Raw genomic sequence first — 6,000 nt, 5'->3', positions numbered from 1 at the left:
AACCCTCCTGAGCAATTCCTGCTCACTGGTGCTGCAGCCTCTTTGGTGCCCCAGGAGGAGAATAAAACTGCTGGTGTTTCTGTCTCAACACCACTTTCACAGACCTCTTTAGAAAGCACTCAGGAAACAACGACCCCTGTGGAAGGCTGGCATGACAGAATCTCCAGCTCTGCAGTACACAGCAACAGCGTGCAGAAAGCTGCTGGCACACCCACGCGGGTGTCACAGGCCGAGACCCCCGGGGAAGGCCTGCTAGTTGGCTCCACCACCTCTGAGGGGCCGCACAGCGACATCTGCAGGAGGAGGAAGGCTGCAGACAAATATGCCTGGGAGTCACTTGCAAACATCCCCAAGGAAGTCTCTCGGGGAGCAAAGGTTTCCATGGAAGCCACACAAGAGAGAGTACCTGACTCCACAGAACATAGGGACACCACACAGGAGAAAGCTGCTGCCAAACCCACCCAGGAGCCAGATGCCAAAACCCATGAGACAGGCTGGCTGGTTGGTGCCCAAGCCTCCAGGGCACCACACAGCGATATCCCCAGTGGCAGCACCTCGTCAGGGTTTCGGCGCCTCCATGCCAAAGAGGTCCTGGCTTCCTTTGTGCCCGGGTCTGAGCCTCTGAGAAGAACCTCAAAACCTGAGAGACAGAGGAGGGAACCCGAGTTCCCCTTCAGGATGACCTGCACCAAGTCCAACCCCAGCACCAGCTCCTACAGCTCCACCAAGGGGCCCTGGAGGCTCTCAGCAATCAGGACCCAAGCTCCGGTCAGGGCATCACAGGCCATGACCACTAAGGTACGCATTCAGGGGGTCACTGTAGCCTCCAGGGTGTCCCACAGCGATATCCCAGAGGCCAAGGCTGTGGGGAAACCTCTCCAAACACCACATGCCAACACCTCTGGAGATGGGCAGGAGGACAGGGTCCCCTCCTCTACTGAGCCCTGCAACAACCAACAGAAGGCTGAGGGCAAACATGGTGGTAGACTACGTGACAAGACCTGCAAAAGAGTTCAGGTTTCTCGCACCAGAGTCTTCACAGCAGCACTAATTAAAATACTGCTGGAGAGCTCTGCAGCCAAACCCACCAGTGGACAACATGACAAGAACCCTGACAAAGGCCTGCCAGCAAGCACACACACTGAGGAAGCAACCCGCAGCTGGATCCATCAGAAGAGGAATGCTATTGGCGTTCCTGCCACACCACTACATATCATGACCAATACTAAAGACATGCAGGGAAAAATAAACCCCCTGAAAGATAAGGAAGAAAAAGCATTCCACTCCAAGATGCTCAAGAAAAACTCCCAGAAAAGTGTGGGAACTCCTGCCAGGAAAACACAAGCAATGACAACTGACATAGCACCGCAGGATGGTCTCATAGAAACAAGGGAAGACAACTCTTCAAGATACAAAAAATTGTCAAAGGGGAAGTCTGTGGCAATTCCTTGTATGATTCCACAGGACAAAACACCCAGCAAGAACCTGCAGGCTGGTGTCCCAGACTCCAAGGTATTACACAGAGAAGGCAGGCAGAAGAGAAAGGCTGCGGCTGAATATGCATGTATGGCACAACATGCAGAACTGTCTGAGGGAGGCCAAGACAAATCTCCCACTTCTCAAGGCCCGTATTGGGCCATGCCCAAGAGGAAGGTCATGGGCTCACCTTCCTCGGCACAACACGTGCACAACTCAGCCACACAGGTCGGAGCCCCCAAATCCAGCAAGCTCAGCAACACTGTGTACCAGCAGATGGTGGACAAACTCGCCAAGCTGTCTATTGCCAAATCACCCGAGAAACACCCGAGGACCAGTGCCCCTACGTCCAGGGAGTGGCACAGAGACACCAACAGGAGCAGTGTGGTCATCTCTGCCTCGGCACCTCTCATGAAGACTCCTGAGGAAGGCTCGCAGGCAGCAAATAAAAACCTGGAAGGCCTGCCAGCAAGGCTCCCCACATGCCCCGGGCACGGCTCTACTGCCCATGCTGAGACTACAGGTACCTCTGGCCTGGCACCACAGGCCGAGCATCCCCAGGAGAAACTGCAGCCTGGCACCACAGCCTCCACTGCCCTGCACAAGAACACTCAGTCTAAGAAGCAGGCAACTGGTAAACTCACCTGTGGACCCCAGAACAAGAAAACCGGCAAAGTCCCAGAGGCCAGTGTAATGGTCTCTGCTGAAAAAAGCCACGTGCCGCAGGACACAACTGTGGACGACGGGTCTTTGGCACCGTTTGCTGACATCTCAGAGGGAGGTCCCGAAGAAGCAGTGACCACTGCACAAGGCCAGGCTGAAAGCGGCAACGCCTCTTCAGATAAGAGCAACATCCCACAGGAGAAGGCTGAGGGAGCTCCTGGCGTAGTGCCACAGGCCATGACACCTGACGTAGGCCCACGGGCTGGGACCCCAGCCACCACTGTGCTAAACAGCAACATTCAGGTTGACAAGGCAGTGGTGGGTGACCTCGCCCATGCACCTCACGGACAGGAATTCCAGAATCTCTCCAAGGCCAGTTCCACGGTCGCCGTGGAAAACAACACCGCACCACAAAAGACAGTTGCGGATGACTGGTCCTTGGCACCATTTTCAGACAACCTCGACCAAGGCCTGCAGGAAAGAAAGAACTCCCTGCAAGGCCAGGAAGAAATGGCTTACACATCTCCACAAGAGAGCAAAATCCTGCAGGGAAAGTCTGTGGCAACCCCAGCTCTGGAGCCACAGGCCAAGACACCTGGCAAACACCTGCAAGCTGGTGTCCCAGACTCCAAGGTATTCCACAATGAAGGCAGGCTGAAGAGAAAGGCTGCGGCTGAATATGCATGTATGGCACAACATGCAGAACTGTCTGAGGGAGGCCAAGACAGATCTCCCACTTCTCAAGGCCCGTATTGGGCCATGCCCAAGAGGAAGGTCATGGGCTCACCTTCCTCGGCACAACACGTGCACAACTCAGCCACACAGGTCGGAGCCCCCAAATCCAGCAAGCTCAGCAACACTGTGTACCAGCAGATGGTGGACAAACTCGCCAAGCTGTCTATTGCCAAATCACCCGAGAAACACCCGAGGACCAGTGCCCTTACATCCAGGAAGAGGCACAGAGACACCAACAGAAACAGGAGCAGTGTGGTCATCTCTGCCTCGGCACCTCTCATGAAGACTCCTGAGGAAGGCTCGCAGGCAGCAAATAAAAACCTGGAAGGCCTGCCAGCAAGGCTCCTCACATGCCCCGGGCACGGCTCTACTGCCCATGCTGAGACTACAGGTACCTCTGGCCTGGCACCACAGGCCGAGCATCCCCAGGAGAAACTGCAGCCTGGCACCACAGCCTCCACTGCCCTGCACAAGAACACTCAGTCTAAGAAGCAGGCAACTGGTAAACTCACCTGTGGACCCCAGAACAAGAAAACCGGCAAAGTCCCAGAGGCCAGTGTAATGGTCTCTGCTGAAAAAAGCCACGTGCCGCAGGACACAATTGTGGACGACGGGTCTTTGGCACCGTTTGCTGACATCTCAGAGGGAGGTCCCGAAGAAGCAGTGACCACCGCACAAGGCCAGGCTGAAAGCGGCAACGCCTCTTCAGATAAGAGCAACATCCCACAGGAGAAGGCTGAGGGAGCTCCTGGCGTAGTGCCACAGGCCATGACACCTGACGTAGGCCCACGGGCTGGGACCCCAGCCACCACTGTGCTAAACAGCAAGATTCAGGTTGACAAGGCAGTGGTGGGTGACCTCGCCCATGCACCTCACGGACAGGAATTCCAGAAACTCTCAGAGGCCAGTGTCACAGTCTCTCTTGAAAAAAGCTGCGTTTCGCAGGACACAATTGTAGATGACTGGTCCTGGGGACCGTTTGTCGACATTCCTGAGGAAGCCCCACAGTCTGCAACTCCAGCCTCCAATACACCACAGTGCAATATCCAGGTCACGACAAACGATGCTTTCGAACCTGCCAGCACACATGTCTCGTTCCCCAATGCTGGCACACAGTCCAGCTCCTCTCCCTCAGTTATACACGGCAACATCCCACATGAAAAGTCTGTGGGCCAATTGATCTCTGCACCACTTGATAACCCTCCTGAGCAATTCCTGCTCACTGGTGCTGCAGCCTCTTTGGTGCCCCAGGAGGAGAATAAAACTGCTGGTGTTTCTGTCTCAACACCACTTTCACAGACCTCTTTAGAAAGCACTCAGGAAACAACGACCCCTGTGGAAGGCTGGCATGACAGAATCTCCAGCTCTGCAGTACACAGCAACAACGTGCAGAAGGCTGCTGGCACACCCACGCGGGCGTCACAGGCCGAGACCCCCGGGGAAGGCCTGCTAGTTGGCTCCACCACCTCTGAGGGGCCGCACAGCGACATCTGCAGGAGGAGGAAGGCTGCAGACAAATATGCCTGGGAGTCACTTGCAAACATTCCCAAGGAAGTCTCTCGGGGAGCAAAGGTTTCCATGGAAGCCACACAAGAGAGAGTACCTGACTCCACAGAACATAGGGACACCACACAGGAGAAAGCTGCTGCCAAACCCACCCAGGAGCCAGATGCCAAAACCCATGAGACAGGCTGGCTGGTTGGTGCCCAAGCCTCCAGGGCACCACACAGCGATATCCCCAGTGGCAGCACCTCGTCAGGGTTTGGGTTCCTCCATGCCAAAGAGGTCCTGGCTTCCTTTGTGCCCGGGTCTGAGCCTGTGAGAAGAACCCCAAAACCTGAGAGACAGAGGAGGGAACCCGAGTTCCCCTTCAGGATGACCTGCACCAAGTCCAACCCCAGCACCAGCTCCTACAGCTCCACCAAGGGGCCCTGGAGGCTCTCAGCAATCAGGACCCAAGCTCCTGTCAGGGCATCACACACCATTAAGGAATACCCTCAATGGCGCATCCCAGCCTCCAGTGTGCCTCACTGGGACATCCCACAAGGAAAGGCTGCGGGCCAACGTCTCCTGCCAGCATACACCCAGATCCCCGGATATGGCCTAAGAAAAGCAAAGAGCCCTGAGCTAGGCTGGGAGGACAGGTTCCTTTCCTCATTGGAATGTAGGTACATCACACAGCAGGGTTCATGGTCACCCACCCAGGTGCCACAGGCCAAGTCCCGCAGGGAACATCAACTGCTTGGATACCCTGCTTCCAGATTGCTTCATGCCTGTGCCCCTCGGTCCTTGGGCCTCAAGCTGCCCAAGATGGCTGGTGACAATGGTCACCTGGCACTCCTCGCAGAACTGCCACAGATGCTGCAGCAAGGTCTGCAACAGACTCTGGGGAAAGTGCTGCATTACTTATGGGTTCCACTGGCCCGTCGCCTATCTTGGGGTCACCAGAGGGCAGCAGTAGGCTGCACCTCTGAGGAGAACTTCCATACAGACAGCAATGAGGCGGCACCAAAGCCTGGGGGCAACCCCACAGTCCAAGATGGACAGGATACACAGGATTACCACACCCAGGACAGTGGCAGTGCCCGTTCTGCCTTTAGGCGCCTTCGTGTCAATGGGGTCCTGGCTTCCTTTGTGCCCAAGCCTGGGCCTCTGAGAAGAACCCCAGATCCTGAAAGACAGAGCAGGGAACCCGAGTTCCCCCTCAGGGTGACTTTCACCAAGTGCAACCCCAGCACCAGCTCCCACAGCTCCACCAAGGTGCCCTGGGTGATCAGAGCAATCAGGGCCCAAGCTCCAGACAATGAGTCACAAGATAGACAAGATACACAGGATTACCACACCCAGGACAGTGGCAGTACCCGTTCTGTCTTTAGGCGCCTTCGTGTCAATGGGGTCCTGGCTTCCTTTGTGCCCAAGCCTGGACCTCTGAGAAGAACCCCAGATCCTGAAAGACAGAGCAGGGAACCCGAGTTCCCCCTCAGGGTGACTTTCACCAAGTGCAACCCCAGCACCAGCTCCCACAGCTCCACCAAGGTGCCCTGGGTGATCAGAGCAATCAGGGCCCAAGCTCCAGTCAATGAATCACAGGGCAAGACCCCCAGGGAACGCCCTCAGGGGGTCACC

Source organism: Ochotona curzoniae, unplaced genomic scaffold, assembly GCF_017591425.1.
Source record: "Ochotona curzoniae isolate NIBS_2020 unplaced genomic scaffold, NIBS_Ocur_1.0 scaffold_3554, whole genome shotgun sequence".
Classification (NCBI taxonomy): Eukaryota; Metazoa; Chordata; class Mammalia; order Lagomorpha; family Ochotonidae; genus Ochotona; species Ochotona curzoniae.
This window is presented reverse-complemented; position numbering follows the sequence as displayed.